Source organism: Macrotis lagotis, chromosome 2 (assembly GCF_037893015.1).
Source record: "Macrotis lagotis isolate mMagLag1 chromosome 2, bilby.v1.9.chrom.fasta, whole genome shotgun sequence".
Lineage (NCBI taxonomy): Eukaryota > Metazoa > Chordata > Mammalia > Peramelemorphia > Peramelidae > Macrotis > Macrotis lagotis.
The window spans coordinates 180,503,146-180,524,425 of NC_133659.1; the positions used below are offsets into that span (position 1 = coordinate 180,503,146).

Sequence of the window (21,280 nt, forward strand, 5' to 3'; positions counted from 1 at the left end):
ATAATTTAGCTCCTTGTTTCCTTTTAAAATCAGATTAACCAAAAGTTTATCCTTTTTGTTGTTTTTTTATAAAGTCAATTTGAGGTTTACCTATTGGAGGAATGACTTTCTTGCTTGCAATTTTATTATTCTCTCCCTTGATTTTCAGAATTTCTGACTTGCATTTAATTGAGGATTTTTAATTTTTCCTATTTCTAATTTTAGCTGCATACTCATTTATTGATCTTTTTTCAAATTAATTCATATAAACATTAAAAGATAAACAATTTCCCCTCAAAAATGCCTTGACTCAATCCACAAAATGTTATGTGATGTCTCATTTTAATTATTTCCTTGGATATAATTATTTATTCTATGATTTTCTGTTTGATCTACTCATTATTTAAAATTATGTTATTAAGTTTCCAATTAATTTTTAGATTGATCTTTCCATGATCCTATATTACATTGAATTTTTATTCCATCATAATCTGAGAATAATGCCCTTATTATTTTTGCCTTTCTGCTTTTATTATATGGTTTTTGTGTCCTAGGACATGATCAATTTTGGTATAGGTGTCATGAAATGCTGAGGAAAACACATAATCTTTTCTATCCTGATTAAGTTTTCCACAGAGGTTTATCATATCTTAGTATTCAAAGATTTTATTACTTTCTTAATTTCTTTCTTATTCATTTTGTGGTTAGATTTGTCTAGCTCTGAGAGAAGGGCATAGAGGTCCCCTATTATTAAAGTTTTGCTGTTTTTGTTTCTTTGAAATGCACTCAGCTTTTCTGCTAGGTATTTGAATGTTATACCACTAGATAACTTCATTTTCTATGTTGTCTTTTAAGAATATGTAATTTTTTCCTCATTCCTTTTAATGAGATCTATTATTGCTTTTGCTTTACCTGAGATCAGAATCTCTATCCCTGATATTTTTACTTCAGGTGAAGCACAATACATTTTTCTCCATCCTTTTACCTTTTTCCTGTGTGTATCTCTCTGATTCAAATGTGTTTCTTTTATTTTTGTCTTTTTGTTTTAATTTTATTTTAAGGGGGCAAAGAGGTTAAGTGACTTTCCCAAGGTCACAGAGCTAGGCAATTATTAAGAGTCTGAGATCTGTATTTGAACTCAGTTATTCCTGATGCCAGGGCCAGTGCTCTACCCACTGCACCACCTAACTGCCCACATGTGTTTCTTTTAAACAACATATTATAGGATTCTGGATTTAATGCATTCTTCTATCTGCTTCAGTTTTTATGGGGCAGTTCATTCCATTGACTAATTACTAAGATTACTAATTCTCCTCTCACTTGGGGACTTGTGGTCACGATGACAGAGAGAAGACAGACACTATGTTAAGTGCTCCTAGTGTACCCTCAAAAATAACATGAAAGAAACCTATTAACAGAAATTCCAATGACAAACTCAGAAAAAGAAGTTAGAAGAAGAACATATACCAACAAAATCTGTTGCAGGGGACTATGCATATACTAGGAGTGGAAACCAGAGGACCAGCACAGAGTAGAGGACTAATACAGGGACAGCAGTGGGAGGAAGCCAGAAGACCAACTTTAACCAACAGAGGATTTGGTGAGTGGGGGCCCAAGAACCAACTTTAGTTGTGTTCTTTGACTGGGGCAAGGGGAGATCAGCACTCTTCAGACACACTGAAGGTGATGGTATTCACAGACAAAATACTGGGGAATATGGATAAAGGGGGAAAAATGGGGGAAATACAAACACAGGGAAGTTAACGTGGAGGGCAATGAAGAATTAGTAATTATAACTTTGAATGTGAATGGGATGAACTCTCCCTTAAAACATAAATGAATAGCAGAGTGGATTAAAAACCAGAATCCTATTATATGTTGCTTACAAGAAAATCATTTGAAGCAGAGAGCTACATACAGAGTAAAAGTAAAAGGTTGGAGCAAAATATATTTTGTTTCAACTAAAGGCAAAAAGCAGGGGTAGCAATCCTTATCTCAGACAAAGCAGTTGCAAAAATACATAATGTTAAAAGAGCTAAGAAACTACATCCTCCTAAAAGGTAACAGACAATAAAATAATTTCAATCCTAAATATGTATGCACCCAAAAGTATAGCATTCAGATTTTTTAGAGAAGTTGAAAGAGCTTCAGGACGACATAGAAAGAAAAACTCTACTAGTGGGATACCTCAACTTCCTGCTCTCAGATTTAGATAAATCTAATGATAAAACAAACAAGAATTAAGTTAAGCAGGTAGACTGATTGTTAGAAAACCTAAATATGATAGATTTATGGAGGAAATTGAATGGGGATAGAAAGGATTATACTTTTTTTTACCCACAGTACATGACACTTATGCAAAAATTGTCCCTGCACTAAGGCATAAAAAACCCAATATTCAATTGTATGAAGGCAGAAATAGTGAATACATATTTCTCAGATCATAATGCAACAATAATTATATGAAATATTGGGCCAGGGAGATACATACCCAAATCTATTTGGTAACTAAATTACCTCATTTTAAAGAATGAGTGGATCACACATAAAATTATAGAAAGAATTAATTATTTCATCCTAGATAATGACAATAATGAAAAATATGCCAAAAACTATGGGGTATACTCAAGATGGCTGTCAGTGAATATATTATATCTTTAAATAATTACATGAATAAATTAGAGAAAGAGGATATCAATGAACAAAATATGCAACTAAAAATAAGAGAAAGAACAAATTAAAAACCTCCAATTAAATACAAAATTGAAATTCTACAAATTAAAGGAGAAATTAATTAAATTGAAAGCAAGAAAATTATCAAACTAATAAATAAAACCAAAAGTTGTTTTTATGAAAAAAAGACAATAAAATTGATAAACCTCTGGTCAATTTGATTAAAACAAAGAAAGAAGGAAACCAAATTGCTAGTATCATAAATGAAAAAGGTGAACTACATACCAATGAGGAAGAAATTAAAGTAATAATTTGGAATTATTTTGCCCAATGCTATGGCAATAAATTTGACAATCAAAGTGAAATGGAAGAATATTTGCAAAAAATATAAGTTGCCCAGATTACATGAAGAGGAAATTAAATACCTAAATAACCCTATCTCAAAAAAAAAAGATATTCAACAAGCCATTATTGAACTCCATAAGAAAAAAATCTCCTGGGCCAGATGGATTTATAAAAGATTTCTATCAAACCTTTAATTCTATATATAGTCTTTACAAAAATAGGTGAAGATAGAACTCTGCCTACCTCTTTCTATAACACCAATATGGTACTGATATATAAACAACCAAGAAGAGTCAAAACACAGAAAGAAATGTATAGACCTATCACCCTGATGAATATAGATGCAAAAATTTTAATTTTATTCTTAGCAAAATTATGGCAACAAATTATCACTAGAATACTACAGTAAGATCAAGAAGGATTTATCCCAGGTAGTGCAATATTAGGAAAACTGTTAGTATGATTAATTCTATCAATAACAAACCAATCAGAAATATATGTTTATATCAATAGATGCAGGAAAAGCTTTTGACAAAATACAGCACCCATTCCTATTAAAAACACTAGAGAGTGTAGGAATAAATTGATAGTTCCTTATAATAATAAGCAGTATCTATCTGAAAACATCAGCAAGCATTATACACAACTGGGACAGGCTAGAGACATTCCCAGTAAGATCAGGGGTGAAACAAGGATGGCCATTATCACCACTACTATTCAATATTGCATTAAAAATGCTAGCTTCGGCAATAAGAGATGAAAAAATAAATTGAAGGAATTAGAATTGTGAAGGAAGAGACAAAACTCTTACTGTTTGCAGATGACATGATGATACACCTAGAAAATGCCCAAAAAGCATCTCTAAAACTGCTAGAAATAATTAGCAACTTTAACAAAGTCAGAGGATATAAAATAAATCCTTTTATATCCTCAAAATTTCTGTATATGTCTAGCAAGATATAGCAAATAGAGCAAGAAAGTGAAATCCCATTCAAAGTAGCCTCAGAAAAGAGGCAGCTAGGTGGCGCAGTAGATAGAGCACTGGCCATGGAGTCAGGAGTACCTGAGTGGAAATCCAGTCTCAGACACTTAATAATTACCTAGCTGTGTGGACTTGGGCAAGCCACTTAACCCCATTTGCCTTGCAAAAATCTAAAAAAAACAAAACAAAGTAACTTTAGACAATAAAAAATAGTTGGGAGCCTACCTGCTAAGGTAGACTAATAAACTTTTTGAAAAAAATTGCAAAACATTTCTCACAAAAATGGCAAACATCAACTACTCATGGATAGGTCAAGCTAATATAATAAAAATGTTAATCCTACCAAAACCAAACAACTTGTTTAGTGCTCTACCAATTAAAATTCCAAAAAATTACTTTAATGAGTTAGAAAAAAGTACAAGTAAATTCATATGGAGAAATAAAAAGTCAAGAATTTCCAGGGATTTAATGAAAAAAAAGTGCCAAAGAAGGAGGCTTAGCTTTACCAGATCTACAATTATATTATAAAGCACCAGTCATCAAAACTGTCTGGTATTGGCTAAGAAATAGAATGGTGGATGAGTGGAATAGACTAGGAACAATAGCAAGAAATTATTATTATAATCTGCTGTTTGATAAACCCAAAGAGTCCAGCTTCTAGGATAAAAACTCTCTTTGATAAACACTCGGAAAATTGGAAGTTAGTATGGATGAAACTTAGATTAGACCAGCACCTCACACTCTATACAAGATAAGCTCAAAATAGATACAGGATTTAGACCAAAAATAAATAATATTCTAAGTAAACTAGAAGTTCAAGGAGTAGTATACCTTTCATATCTATGGAAAGGGAAGCAGCTTATGTCCAAGGAAGAGACAGAGAACAACATTAAAACAAACTAGATAGTTTTGATTATATCAAATTAAAAAGCTTTTGCACAGATAAATCCAAGATAATCAAGATCAAAAGAAATGTAGCAATTTGGGAAACAATTTTTGCAACTAGTATTAATGACAAAGGACTCATTTCTAAAATATACATAGAACTGAGTAAAATTTAAAAAAAAAACAAGTCATTCCCCAATTGAAAAATGGTCAAATTATATCCAAAATCAATTTACAGATGAAATCAAAGCTATCCATAATCATATGATAAATTTCTGTAAATCATTACTTACCAGAGAAATGCAAATTAAAACATCTCTGAGGTACCACTTTACACTTTTCAGACTGGCCCATGTGACCAGAAAAGACAATGATCAATATTGGAAGGGATGTGGGAAATCTGGGACAATAAGACATTGTTGGTTGAGCTGTGAACTCATCCAACCTTTCTGGAGAGCAATTTGGAATTATGCCCAAAGAGCAGCAAAACTGTGCATACCCTTTCATCTAGTAATATTTCTACTGAGTCTATACCTTGATGTGATTATGAGAAAGGGTAAAAACATCACTTGTACAAAAATATTCATGACAGCCCTGTTTGTGGTGGCAAACAATTGGAGATTAAGCAAATGTTTTTCAGTTGGAGAATGACTTAACAAACTGTGGTATATGTATGTCATGGAACACTATTGTTCTTTTAGAAACAGAAGAGATGGGAATTCAGTGAAGCATGGAAGGATTTGCATGAAGTGATGCTGAGTGAGAAAAGCAGAAGCAGAAAAACATTGTACACCCTAACAGCAACATGGGGGTTGATGATTAACTTAGATGGACTTGCTCATTCCATCTGTGAAACAATTGGGATAATTTTGGGCTATCTGTGATGGACAATATCATCTGTATCCAGAGAAAGAATTGAACAAAGAATTGAACAAAGATCAAAGCCTTTCACCTTCATTTTTTTGGCAAAAAATGTTATGACATTATGTAATTTTGCGATCACATATACTTTTTTTCCCCTTAAGGATATGATTTCTCTGTCATCACATTCAACTTAGATCAAGGTATATGGAAGCAATGTAAAGACTAACAGACTGCCTTCTGTGGGGAGTGAGGGGGAAGTAAGAATAGGGGGAAAATTGTAAAAATCAAAGTAAATAACATCTTTCCTTAAAAAAAGATTACTAATTCTATATTTCCCTCCATGCTCTCTTTCCCCATTTATACTTTTTTCTTTCCTTTTCTCTTATTTCTCCTCACAAAAGTTTTACTTTCTTTCCCCTGTACCTTTTATTTTAAAACAATCTGTTTATTTTCACTTATAACTTTGCCTTTTGTTTTATCTTTTATCTTTATCTTCCCTTATCTTTTCCTTCCCCCATTCCTACCCCCCCTTCCCTGTAGAGTAGGATAAATTTTTAAACCCAAGACCCTCTCTGGGTCAAATCTATTGAAGAGAATTTGCTCAGCATTCACTCCCTCTCTTCTTTCCCTCTAAAGTTATAAATATTTAAGCCTTTCACCTGCTGTTACTTGTCACTCAGGTATTAATAGCCAGGTATCACCAAACACATCTCAATTATTTGATTGATTGATAAGCTCACAGTGTTATCAAAGTACCATCACAGTTTCATTGATTAATTTCTTGTTTGATAAGCAACATTGTCTCACAGTCACTAAATACCCTCCCCTCTTACTCTAATATTAGAAGTACCTTTTTCAGAAAGTGACTGGGGCATAGTCAAGATGGTGACAGGAGAAGAGCCTTTCTTAGTTACTCTCTCTATATATAGTATTTGAAAACTCATAAAATAATGGCTCTAACTAAATTTTCAAGACACTGAACCCACAGAGGGATCCAGTGAGGCAGTTTTCCAGCGTAACCTGGACAATAATAGAAAGGCTCTACTCCATGGTGTTAGAGGGGCAGCCCTCCAGAGTAAAGGAAATTCAGCCTCCTGGAGGCAGCCCCAGGGTGCCTGGGAAACCATTCATAGCAGCAGGGGCAGTTTTGTGACCTACACCCCAGGGAGCAATGAGCACAACTTGCAAGATCAGCATGTGGGTCTTCTGCCAGAGCAAACTTCTGAAGCCCAGCCCTCAGGTCACTCAGCAAGCAGCTTGGCCTCAGAAGCCCAGATCCAGGAACAGAAAGCAGGAAGAACCAGTTAATAAGGAGCCCCCAGGCAACTGAGCCTTGAGTGCTCATCATAGGAAGGGGAGTGGAAAGAGAATTCTGAGGTTTGTCCTCTTTACCTAGAACAGGACTCCAGGGCTCTGACCAAATTCAGATCCCGATTACAGTCTAGACTCCCCCATAGACCTGCAGGCCCTCCTCCTACCTCAGCCCCATGGCAGAGGGGTGCAATTGTGGTCATTCACAGACCAGGAGGGAGGACAGAGCTTCACACACTGAGATCCTTGTGGTGGAGTTTGTCCCAATAATAACCCAAAGCTCAGGAAGCACCCCAAAACCAAGCACAGGCTGAGGAAATGAGTAAACAGAGAAAAAAGGGGAACACCATTGAGATATACATTGTGTATGATCCTAAGGAGGATCAAAATACTCAATCTGAAGATGAGGAAGTACAATATCGTGCATTTAAAGACTGCAAGAAGAAAGGAAATTGGGCTCAGGCTATGGCAGAGCTCAAAAAAGATTTTGAAAATCAAGTGAGAGTGATAGAAGAAAAATTGGGAAAAGAAATGAGAGAGATGCAGGAAAAACATGAAAAAGAAGTCAGCAGCTTAGTCAAGGAGATCCAAAAAATGGTGAAGAAAATAACATGTCAAAAACCAGCATAGGCCAAATGAATAAAACAGTTCAAAAACTTATGTGGACTTCCAACCAAGATGACAGAGAGAAGACAGTCACAGTTCTAAAGTCACCTGATCTTTCCCCATCTATCATATGAAACAAACCTCTTAACAGAAATCCAAACCACAAAACCCAGAAAGAAAAGCCAGGAGAAAGATCATCTACCTCAGGATTTATCTCCAACAGCAGCCTTGGGAGAGTCTGGGTGGGTGACTGGGCGCAGAGGGTGGATCAGCCCCAGATCAGCCAGATAAGTGGCTGAATTGGACCTGGGAGTCTGAGGGCCTGAGAGATGGGCCTGCTGGATCAGCGGTGGGGCTAGACAAAGGGGGCTTGAGTCAACTAGGGAGCAGAAGGACTGGTGTTGGTGCTGACCCTCTGGAGCTTGCCAACATGGCTGGAGAGAAAGTGTCATTGCAGGAGAGCTGCAGACACCATCCCTGGGTTCGTCTGGTCCGAGGAACTCTGAGTCCATGCCTCCATTGCAGCTGAGGCCTCACTCAAGGTCACAGACACTCCAGAGAAAGCAACCAGCACCTCCTACTGTCCAGCCAGGGAAATTGCACACAGTGAGTAAAACCTCTAATGATCCCAAGCACCTGTGAACAAGCCCCTCCCCAACTCAAGGTCTTAGCAAAATGAAAAAGGGTCAGCAGAAAGGTGGATTCCTAGAAAAATTCTTGGAAGGAAAAGACCCTAACTCAGAGCGACCTAGAACCTCTGAGGAGAATATAATCTGGTCTTCAGCACAGAAGGACTCCCTTGTAGAAATAAGGAAGGAGTTTAAAAATCAACTGGAAAATTTGGGAGAGACAATTAATACCTTGCAACAAGAAAACAAATCCTTAGAAAATACAATTGGATGAATTACAAAATGATAATAAATCTCTCAGTTCAACAATTGAAAATAAACCTCTCAGATCATCAATTGGACAAAAACAAAATGAGAATAATTCTCTCAGATCCTCAGTTGGGCAAATGCAAAAAAAAATAATTCTCTCAAAACCTCAATTGGTCAAATGGAAAGCTCTTTCAAAAGTAGAATTGACCAACTGGAAAAGGAGTTGCAAAAGGTTAATGAAGAAAACTCCTCCCTAAAAAACAGAATGGAGTCTACAGAAACTAATGACTTCATGAGACAGCAAGAGGCTGTTAAACAAAATCAAAAAGCAGAAAAAATAGAAGAAAATGTAAAATACCTAATCAGCAAAACCACTGACCTTGAGAATAGGTTGATGAGGAGCAACCTGAGAATTATTGGACTTCCTGAAAATATTGAAGAGAAAAAAGGATGGCCTTAATATTACAGGATCTAGTGATGGGAAATTACCCTGATATCATGGAACCAGAGGGCAAAGTAATTATTGAAAGAATACATAGATCCCTCTCCAGAAAAAAGATCCTAAAATGAAAACACTAAGGAATGTTGTGGCCAAATTCCAGAACTATCAGATAAAAGAGAAAATCCTGTAAGCAGCCAGAAGGGAGCCCCAGGAAGGATTACTCAGGGCCTGGCTGCATAAACATTAAGGGACTGAAGGGACTGGAATGAGATATTTTGAAGAGCAAGAGAGCTTGGAATGCAGCCAAGAATCCACTATGCCACAGGGGGAAAAGATGGACATTTAACAAAATGGAAGATTTCCAAAAAATTCCTGATGAAAAGACTATAGCTAAATAGAAAATTTGGACATCAAGTTGGAGGTTCAAGAGACACATGAAAAGGGGGGGGGGCAGTAAAAGCAAAAAAAAACTGCTATCCAATAAATTCAAACAGGCTATTTCCTAGCATGGGGAAAAAGATTCTCATAAATCTTGAGAATTGTAACTCTAACAGACAGAATACACCTAGCCAGAAGTGATGGACATTCATGACCTATCCATGAGACTGCTATCCAATGGGATGTAATTGGTTTTACTCTAATAACTCTGAAGAATTTTAACTCTATTAGATAGAATTTGACTAGCTAGAAGTGACAGATACTCAGAATTTTCTATGACTCAGATAGAATGATCTTAAAAATATTACCTCCTTAAAAAAGGGGGCAGGAAGGAAATGGGAGGAGTGAGGTCATTGAAGAGGTAAATCTCATTACACTAAGAGGTAAAACATACCTATGGGTAACAGAGGGGAAGGAGGGAGGAGATGAGAAACACCTGAATCTTCTCATCAGACTTGGCTTAATGTCAACTTACACATACTTAGTTAACTTAAAAAACATCTAACCTTTCAAGGATTAAAAGGGGAAAAGGGAAAGGTGGATGAAGAAAGGGAGGGGGAGAGGGGAAAAAAGGGGAACTAATAAAAAGTGATTGAGGAGAAGAATGCTTTAAAAAGCAGAATGGGCCAGATGGAAAAAGAAATAAGAAAGCTCTCTGAGGAAAACAAATCCTTTAGATGTAGAATGGAAATAAAGGAACTTTACCAGAAAACAAGACACAGTACTTCAACACCAAAAGAATGAAAAATTAGAAGAAAATGTGAAATATCTCATTGAAAATCAAGTGGTCTGGAAAACACATTCAGGAAATATAATTTAAAAATTATTCTGATATCTGAAAGTCATGATCAGGAAAAGAGCCTTGACATCATTTTTAAAGAATTCCTACAAGAAAATCTCCCAGATATCCTAGAAGCAGAGGGCAAAATAGAAATTGAGATAATCCACCGATCTCCCCCCAGAAAAAAGATCCAAAAAACCCAACCCACAGGAATATTATGGCCAAGTTCCAGAACTCCCAAGTCAGAGAGAAAATATTACAAGCAGCAAAAAGGACACAATGCAAATATTGTGGAGCTGCAGTCAGGATCACACAGCACTTAGCAGCAACTACATTAAAGGCTCGAAAGGCTTGGAATATTATATTCCAGAAGGCAAAAGATCTCGGAATGCAACCGAGAATCAACTGCCCAGAAAAACTGAATATCTTCTTCTAGGGAAAAAGGGGGAACTTTCAATGAACCAGGAGAATTTCAAATGTTCCTGTTAAAATGGCCAGAGCTGAACAGAAGGTTTTATCTTCAAATACAGGAATCAAGTGAAGCATAGAGAATAGAGTTGAAGGATAAAATATGAGGTACTTGATGATGTATGTATTCCTGCATCGAAAAATTATACTGATAATACTCATAAGAAAACTCTTATTTAATAGAGCAGGAAGAAGGAGCTTTTATAGATGAAGCACAGGAGAGAGCTGAATTTGAAGATATAATATATTATAAAATGAGTCAATGGCTTAAAGGGAAATGTAATGGGAGTAGGAGAAAGGAGAGGTGAAATAGGCTAAGATATTTCATAAAATAAGATTTTTTATTACAGTGAGCTATTGCTATGATATAGAAGGGGGAAGGCAAAGAGGTATGAGGGAACCTTTGCTCTCATCAGAGGTGACTCAGAGAATAAACAGCATATATACTAAATGGGGTATAGACATCTAGAGTAAGAAGGAGAGAAGGGGGGAAAGGGGGAAGGAGGGATGTGTGTGATAGAGGAGAGGGTGGACCGTGGGGAAGAGCTGTCAGATATAACACATTTTCTTTTTTTATTTCTTTCAAGAGGCCTGTGATAGGCTGGTCTGTCTGGGACTACAGTGCCAGGTGGTTGCTTTGCCTCAGGGGTGGTATGTGGGCTCGGGGTCTCTTGGCCCCGGAGCTGTTGATCAGTCTGTTGTGCCACTCAGCTACCCTACAGCACATTTAAGAAGAGGGATGGAGTGAAAGGAGAGAGAAAATATAGTATATGGTAGTGGGGAGGTATGAATGGAGCGAGTTGTGATCAACAATGGCAACAGTGGAAAAATATGGAAGTAGCATTTGTGATGGACTTATCATAAAGAATGTGATTCAGGGCGGCGATCTGAGGAGGCTGCAGCCAGCTGGGGCAGCGCCGTGGCGCGTGCACGTGGGCGCACGTGGCCATAGGGCGCCTTCACTTCAAGCAGGACCCTGTCTCCGAATCCGTAGGGAGCGACATGCTGCATCTGAACCAGCTCAGCGCGGAGTAGTTTGCAACACTGACTGAAGTGATTTTCTACTTTTTGGTTCAACCCAAGGAGGTTGAATCATTCCTGGCTAAACTGTCTGATTTTGCTGCCACCAATCAAATCAGCCTCAGGCCCTTAAAGAATATTGTGAAAAGCCTTCTCCTAGTGCCTAATGGTGCCTTGAAGAAGAATATGACTGCTGAGCAGGTCAGAGCAGATTTCATTACTCTGGGGCTCAGTGAAGAGAAAGCCACTTGTTCTTCTGAGAAGTGGAAACAGAAATCTCCCAGACTTGCAAGATGGGCAATAGAGGAGACATTGATGATCAACCAGCTTATAGATATGGAATGGAAATTTGGAGTGACTTCAGGGAGCAGTGAACTGCAGAAAGTGGGGAGTATTTTTTTACAATTGAAGTTGGTGGTTAAAAAAGGAAACCAAACTGAAAATGTGTATATAGAGTTAACCCTGCCTCAGTTCTATAACTTTCTGAGTGAGATGGAACGTGTCCGAGCCAGCATGGAGTGTTTCTGCTGAAGGGGAAGGAAGAAGAAGAAGATAACTAGTTTATCCTTGTGGCCTGCTCTGTAACAGCTTAGGGGCTGGAGTATCTCCAAAAAGGGTCACAGTTCTGTTCTAGGAAGCCCAATTCAATTACCATATAAACTCATGATTCATCCCACAGGCCATGTCTCAAATATTTAAACCATTGGGAGGGGGAGAAATCCAGCCAGTCTGTGATACACTCCTCCTTTTCTGCCTTCTAGAACTCCCATTTCTCAAACTTCCAAGATCAACAGTCTAACTACAGAACAGAGTTAACCTGAAATTAGGCAGGGGAGGACCTAGCTATCAGCAACCTGAGAACCAGAATCTGAAACAAGCAAACAAAAAATGTGCATTTAACATGTATAGTAGGGGTTCTCTCATATGGGACCCTATTTTAATGATATGTATGTAAAAAACCAAGAGCTCCTCTTTCAAAGACTTCTGTTCTTTGGGGACCTTGACTCAGTCTTTCCTTCTGCATCTGCCCTGTGAAGGTCATCTTCTGAGCCTCCTTAGGAGTCTTTTTCCCTGGCTGAGTAGCCATTGAACAGAGTTCTGCCTTATTTAAGTGTCTAATAAAGAGTTTGAAGAAGAAAAAAAAGAATGTGATTCATCTGCAACAGAGCTGGAGGGTTGGAACACAGACTGAAGCACATTCAATATCATTATTATTATTATTATTATTATTATTATTATTATTATTATTATTATTATTATTACTATTATTGGGGTTGCAGTGCAAATGGAGTTGGGTGGCTTGCCCACGTCCACACAGCTGGGTGATTGTTAGGTGTCTGGGGATGGATTTGAACCCGGGCTCTTCTGACTCCAGGGTCAGTGATTTGTCAACTGTACTACGTAGCCATCCCTACTATTTTTATTCTTATGATTATTATTGTTTTATTTTGTTTTGGTTTTTTTGGTTTATTTGTTTTTGTCAGGGGCAATGGGCTTAGGGTGACTTACCCAGGGTCACACAGCTGGGTGATTATTGGTTGCCTGGGGCTGGATTTGTGTTCGGGTGCTCCTGGATCCAGGCCTGATGCTCAGTACTCTGTACCACCTAGCTTCCCCTATTATTATGTTTTTATTTTAATTTTAATTTTTTCTCTTTCCTTTACTTCTCATGAGGGTCTATATTTTGGCGGGAGGGGGATTATGTTATTTTTAAACAAGAATATTTTAATAATGTATACAAAAAGTCATTTGTACAAAAATAAAAATAAATAAATATTAAAAAAAGAATTAACCTTTTTAAGAGTCTGGAATTAATTCAAATTATAATCATTTCAAGTATCATCCAGTGTCAAATCATTTCATGAGCTATTTGTAACCCTCCCATCAAGCACAATTTATCCAACACTGCAGCCCCCTCCCAAGTCAAGATTCTTAACTCTTTAAGTAAAATATGTATTAAGTCCAATCCTGACTTAATTAACTATGAGAATCTCAAAGTGCTCTGAGTCCTAGAAAGCTCTGAATGTCTCTCTTAAGAACTTTACAATTTATTGTAAGTAATGGGAGATGCTGACCACCCAAATTATGGTGCCCTCATCAGAGAAATTTCTAACTTTCTGAGCACAGTGGATTTAAAGTATTTCAAAGAATACTGAGACACTTAAGATTGGCATAAACACCCTGACTTTTCCTCTGTATTTTTTGTTTCAAACATAGTGGTGTCATCTTATTCTTCTTCAATGGAGAGGCAAGACCTAACCATACCCATATCCTCTAGGTCCATTCTCATAAATTATATTCAATCCTTTAACTATCCCAAGAGAAATACAATTCTCAAGAATAATAAGTATTTATATCTTCCCTTTTATGGTTTAATACAATTTAATGTCTTAACTAACATCTGTTGTATTTTGCTTTGCTTTTTCTTTCTCCTTTTCATTTATCATTTTATGCAGCTCTTTTGTCCTATATTTCTCAAATTGAATTCTCTGTTCAGTTCTGGTCTTTTTGTCAGGAAATTTTGGAAGTTCTCTATTTCATTGAACATCCATCTTTTCTCCATGACATAATATGCTGGATTTTTCAGGGTAGTAAATTCTTTGTTGATCTCAGGTCCTTTACACTCTAATAGACTGTATTCCAGTTCCTCAATCTTTCAGTGTTGAGACTGATAAGTCCTTGTGTGATTTTGATTGTATTTCCCTTGTATTTGTTTCCTTTTTGCTGCTTGCAGTATTTTCTCCTTTATTTTAGTGTTCTGAAATTTGGCTATAACAGGCCTAGGAATTTTTATCCTGGTAGTCTTTTTCTGGAGAGGTTCTGTGGATTTTTTCCAGAAGTTACCTTGATGTTTTATTCTAGCAGATTTGGACAGCTTTTTTAAATAAGGTCCTGCTTGTTTCATTTGCCAGGGCCTTTTTTTTTTGAACTAGCCTTTTTGATAGTCCGATGATTCATAGATTATCTCTCCTGGATCTGTTTTCCAGGTCCTTGAATTTTTCTAGATTGTACTTACTTTTTTTTCAATCATTTTATTCTGTTTTATGGAATCTTGGAGTCTTGTAGATTCATTAGTTTCTATGTGATCAATTCTAATTTTTAGGGCTTTATTTTCTTCAAGTACCTTTTGTGTTTCCTTTTTAAAGGTGTTGAAATCTTCATAATTTTCCTGCATGACTCTCATTTCTTTTTTTTAATTTTTCTTCTTCCTCTCTTTTCAGGTTTTTCTCTTCTTTTTCAATCTCTTTTATGAGCTTTTGGATTTGAGTCCAATTCATAGACTCTTTAGAGACTTCTCCCATAAGAAATTTTTCACTGATTTCTTCCACTGACATGGCATTATTATCATCTAAACTTGCAAAATAATTTTCTATAAATGGGCACTCTTTTTATTTTTTTTATCATTTTGGGGTTTTTTTAGCTCTTCTCCTGGAGTACAGGGAATATAGATCCAAGTTTTTTATACTGGGCTAAGATGTTGTCTATGCAGTCCATAGGCATACCTTATCAGACATTTATTTCCTCCTTTGTGTCTAGGTTATGAGTATGCAGTGCTTTGTTCCCAGCCCAGTCCTATCTTTTGCCCCTGTGTACCCAGGATTCAGACTTTGTTTGGGGTTGGGACTCTGCCTGCTAGCTTACTATCTGTCTGCTGGAACCTAGGCTGTTGTCACACAGTGAAGACCAGGATTGTACTGTGGCTAAAAGACTCCCACTGGCTTTCCTGCTCTCCTGCCTAGCTAGGCTTTACTTTCCTTTTCCCCCATAGAGATCAGAACTTCCTTGAAAATCCTCTGCAATGTCTTCTGTTTTCAACAAAAAGATCTTCAGATCTTCTCATTTTCTTTGTGGGATCTGTAATTTTAATGTCAATGCAAAAGCTTAATTTATCTTTGGTATAGAAAAGTTTTAGGAACATGTTAGCTTCACAATACCATTTTGACTCTGCCCCAGATGTCTTGAATCAAATTTATAAGTATACACACCATTCCCCAGTTGATAAATGTTTAAAGAATATGAACAGAAAATTTGCAGGGGAAGAAATTGAAGCTATATTTTGTCAATATATAAAATGCTCAAAATTGTTTAGATAAATGAAGAATAAAACAACTCTGAAATACCTTCCCATACTTATCAGATTGATCAATATGGTAAAAAAAATGAATACTGTTGGAAAGGTTGTGCAAAAACTGGGAAAATAATGCAAAGTTGTTTGAGTTGTGAATTTATCCAACCATTCTGGAGAGTAATTTGCAATTTTCCCAAAGGGCAATAAAATTATGCATTCCCTTTGATCTAGCAATACCACTACTAGTTCCCTATCCCAATGAGATCATAACACTAAGATAAAGATTCACTTGTACAAAAATAATTGTTTAGCTCTTTCTGTAGTGACAAAGAACTGAGTGGATGCCCATCAATTGGGTAATGACTGAACAAATTCTAGTATATGAAATTGAAGACCCATTATTGTTATATAAGAAATCATGAATTATATGACTTCAGCATAGCCTGGAAACAGTTACAGAAACTGATGATGAGTGAAGTGAGCAGAATCAGGAGAATATTAAACACATTACCAGTAACATCATTTGATGATCATCTATGATCTTCCCAACCCTTTCCAGCAGAACAATGATCAAAGACAATATTAAAGGATTTTGCTGAAAAATACTATTCACATTCAATCAAAGAACTAAGGATTCCGTATGCAGACCAAGCATAACATTTTCAATTTTTTAAATTTGTTTTATGCTAAATATTTTCCCTCACATGAATTTTCTCATTTTTCTAATTTTTATTTCACAGTAAAATTATTATAGAAATAAGTTTAACATTATTGTACACTTATTACCTATGTTCGGTTACTTAGTGTCACAGGAATGGGGGGAGGGAAGAAAGGGAGAGGAGAAATGGAGGGAAAATATAGAACTCAAAGCATTACATAGAAATGAATGTTGCAAATTTTTTTGCATGTAGTTAGGAAAATGAATATTGTTTTTAAATTAGGGAGGTGCAGTCAGGATCTGATAAATTTTTTATCAAGGTAGCTGGACACTTAGACTCCTTTCTTCATAGAGGAAATAAAATTCAAGACATTTTTCTTATGTCTATTCTCTTCCCCAGTGTTTAGGAGAAAGTACATATAGATTCTAGTAGCTAAAGGAAAAGTGAAAACAAGTAAAGGATGAGGGAACATAGGCTTTTAACATGCATTATTTTATACATGTTAAACCACTTTCACCACAAAAATTCATTTTCAGGACGGAAGTTCATGAGAAGATAACCATTCAAAGTGTAATGCAATGAATTTGAAAGGAAGAATGAATTAGATCTCTAGTCCCTCTTTTAGTTGAATTGGACAGGGTAGGAAATGAACTTTACTTTTCTTTAAGTGAAGTTTATAAAGGCACTTAATTTTCAGGACAATGAAATTCACGGTAAATAGAACTTATAAAAGTAAGGTGAATGATTGTGAGATTATATTTCAAATTATTCTGAAAAATTAAATAAAATTATAAACTATGTAGGAATTCTTTGAAAAACATTTACATGAATGAAATTTAATTAGGTTGAGCAGAAAGGCATATGTGTGAGTGTATATGTATTCTTAATCTTCTTGAAGAAACAAAAGGAATGATTGAATAGAAAAATTCACAGATCTATGGGGAAATTACTGGTAAGATGGTGAGGATAGTTTGTGGACAAAAAATAAATAAAATTAAGCCAGCATAAGAAAAACATACTGTACAGACCAAATATTCATTTGAAAAAAGAAAGTCAAATGTTTACAAAAGAATTTGATGGAGAAAAGCATAAACTTAACAATTATAAACTACACTTTGAATGTAATGAACTTCCTAATAATAAAGGAAAAGTTTGATATAATGGATAAGAAAACAAAAAAAAGCCTTTTCTGCATAGAACATATTTAGAAAATAAAATTTTTTTAGAATGAAAATGAGTGAGAGAAATATGTATGTTAAAATATTTTAATTACGTGAGGGCTTCAATTATGATTTCAGAAAATACAGCTTTAAAAAAATATAGAGAGTCCAAAGAGATAAGCAAATGAAATTTATTGTGTTTAAGGAAACCATGGAAAATAAAACAAGGTCATTCTTTTATTTATACAAAATATTATAATATCTAAGTTGATAAAGGAAAAGTAAATAGAATTTTTAAATGGCACTACTGACAATACCACAATGAAGGAAATCTTTATCCCTTTTTAAGTAAGATTAAGAGAAGCAAAAAGGAAACAAATGCTATAAAAACCACTGAGAAAAATAGATTTTTAAAAAATTATGGCCTCTCTTGAATAGAAAACTTGAAGAACTTACAAAGTCATAGTGCCATACATATAATATAAATGCATATTTTCAAAAATAGATTATATATTAGAACCCAAGGAATTCATGAATAAATATAAAAAAGAAATATCAAAAATTCCTTTATATATTATGCTACAACAAGGATGAATTAATATAAGGAAAATAAGCAAAATTTATGCAGACTTAACAAAGAGACTAAATAGCAATACCTTGATGAAGGGGCAAGTCAAAATACAAATTATAGAAATAATAACTAAAAGAATAGCAATAAGATGATAGATTAGAATTTATAAGTGACTACAAAATCAATTTTATTCTTTTTTTCACTTCTCAGTTTTACTTTCCCAATGTATATTTGTGGGTAGTAATTTTTGATAATTATTTATTTTTGTACTAAATCCCCCAATTATTTTCATAATTTTGTTTCCTTCTTATTCTTAACTGTGTCTCTGTATTTATTTTTATTTTGACCTTTTCTCCTTTCCTTTCTCCTTTAATCATTAGGACAATGTGTGTGTGTGTTTGTGTGTGTGTGTGTGTGTGTGTGTGTGTGTGTGTGTGTGTGTATAAAATTTGTATATGAAACTTTGTATTATTTTACTTTGGAGAAACACTAGCTGCTTTCCTGTTTAGTACTTTGGTAAATTAAGGCTGTACGTTCTACTTACTATTATTTGACAAAATTATAAAAATGTTATTTATACAAATAAGATAAAAGGAAAGAAATTAATGTCATGAACAACAACAAAGAAAAATTCTCACTATTTGCAAAAGTTTGACGGCTTATTATTAAAATGAATCTAGACAATAGCTTTAGTAAAGTAACAGAATTTAGAATGAAACAAGAAAATAAATCATCAATATTTTAACCATATTAACAAAAACAAGGATGAAATGGTGCAAATGAAAATTCCATTTCATATAATTTTAAAATGCAATAAAATATTTAATACTCATGCTATCAAAAAGTTATAAAAATACAAGTATCACACATTCTTTATCAAAGTATAAAAACTCCCTTTGGAAAGGACTTTTCAAAAAATTCTTTCTTTGTAACCATGATACCTTCCATCATGCCCTTAATTAAGTAATTAATAGTATACTGGTTGGGAAAAAAGAAAGAAGTTTTATTCACATTTGGGTTGCATCAATAAAATTAAATGTCCTTAAACTGTCTAAAACAATTTGAGGATTTATTACTATGTAACCATGGTACCAAGGATTTATTTTATAGAACTGGTTAAAAAAATTTATTTTTAAAAAGAAAACACATAATGTACATATTGTACTATTTATAGTCTAAAAAACATTTTGGCCAAATGTAGAAATGATAATGGCCAATTATTTCTAGATATTACATAATCTTACAATGGCAGAACTGAGGCATGAGAACAGCTTTTCCTAGGAGTTTTCTCCAATATATTCTAAAAACCTTAACATTATGACTTTAACTAAATTTTTGAGAGATAGAACACACAGAAATATCCACTGAGGCAAATTTCCATCCCAAGGAAAGCTGGAAGATCATGGGAAAGATCTGTTCAACAAGGATGGAGGAGGTGGCAGCACAGCAAGGATTATCCTGCCAAAATGAAGGAGCACCAGTCTTTTGTAGCAAAAGTAGTTTTCTGACCTGTTAACCCAGGAAACATCAAGCACAACTTGAAAGATGAGGGATAAAACCTCTGCCAAATTGAGTGAGACTTACCGTGGCCCTTAGCACAGTCACAAGAATCAGCATAATTATGGCTCCTAGGGCTGCCCAGATTCTAGGAAAAACAAATAGGCCTGCAGAGTTGCCCAGGAGGAAGCCACCTGGCAGCTGCTCCCAGAGCTCACATCCCACAGAAGGTAGGGGAGTGGGGGGAGAGTGTTGTGGTCTCTCCTCTGGCCCTGGAACAGGATTCTTGTGCTCTTTCCATATTCAGAGCCTGGTTGCAGTCTCAGACCCTCCATTGCCACAGAGAAGGGACTCTCTTCAGGGTTCCAGGTCAGATGGGTGAGCTTGGGATCATCCACAGACCAGAGCACAGGCAGGAGAGCAGTCCGAGCCTCTCATAAGACCTTGAAAAAACTGAAGTCCTTTTGGGGGCCTCCCAATAATACTGAAAAGCTTAGGAAGAGCCACAAAACCAGGTGAAGGTTGGGGAAATGAGTAAACAAAAAATGAACCTGAGTATAGACAATTTCTTTGACCTCATGGAGGACCAAAACACATACTCAGAAGATGAGAAAGTTCCAGCTTCTGCATCTAAATCCTCCAAGAAATATAGAAGTTGGTCCCAAGCTATTTCAGACTTCAAAAAATATTTTGAAAACCAAGTAAGGGAGGTAGAGGAAAAATTGGGAAGAGAAATAAGGGAGACACAGGAAAAACATGAAAACCAAGTCAACAGCTTAGTCAAGGAGATCCCAAAAAATGCTGAAGAAAATAACATATTAAAAACTAGTTTAGGTCAAATGGAAAAAACAGTTCAAAAAGTTAATGAGGAGAAAGTTACCTTAAAAAGTAGAATTGGCCAGATGGAAAAGGAGATAAGAAAACTCTGGAGAAAAAAAATCCTTCAAATGTAGAATGGAGCACAAGAATCCTGTTCATGACTTTGTGATGACTCAAGAAGCAATAAAACAATACCAAAAGAATGAAAAAAAACTAGAAGAAAAACATGAAATATCTCATTAAAAAGAGATCCAGAAGAGATAATTTAAAAATTATTGGGCTACCTGAAAGTCATGATCAGGAAAAGAGCCTTGATTTCATTTTTAAAGAATTATCTACAGAAAAATTACCCGGATATCCAAGAAGCAGAGGGGAAACATGAAAATGGAGAGAATTCACTTATCTCTTCCTTAAAGAGATCTAAAAACAACAACAACAAAAAATAACCCCCAGTAATATTATAGCCAAGTTCCAGAATTCCAAAGTCAGAGAAAATGCTACAAGAAGCCAGAATAAAGCAATTCAGATATTGTAGAGTGCTGCAATCAGTATTACACAGGACTTAGCAACATCCACATTAAGGGGCCATAAGATTTGGAATATAATATTCTGGAAGGCAAAAGGGTTTGGAATGCAACAGAGAATCAACTACTCAGTAAAACTATTCATCTTATTCCTGGGGGAAAAGATATACTTTCAATTAAACAAGGGAATTTCAAGTGTTCCTGTTGAAACAGCCTGAGCTGAACAGAAAATTTGATCTTCACATACAGGACACAGGTAAAGCATAGAGAGGATGGACAAGAAAGGTCAATTATGAGGGATATAATGGT

General features: G+C 35.5%; 1 pseudogene; it reads left to right on the forward strand.

The window, feature by feature from the left end:
• Positions 1-1,470: 1,470 nt before the first annotated feature.
• LOC141512032 (COMM domain-containing protein 7 pseudogene) lies at positions 1,471-12,213 on the forward strand (annotated as a pseudogene).
• The last annotated feature ends 9,067 nt before the right edge of the window (positions 12,214-21,280 follow it).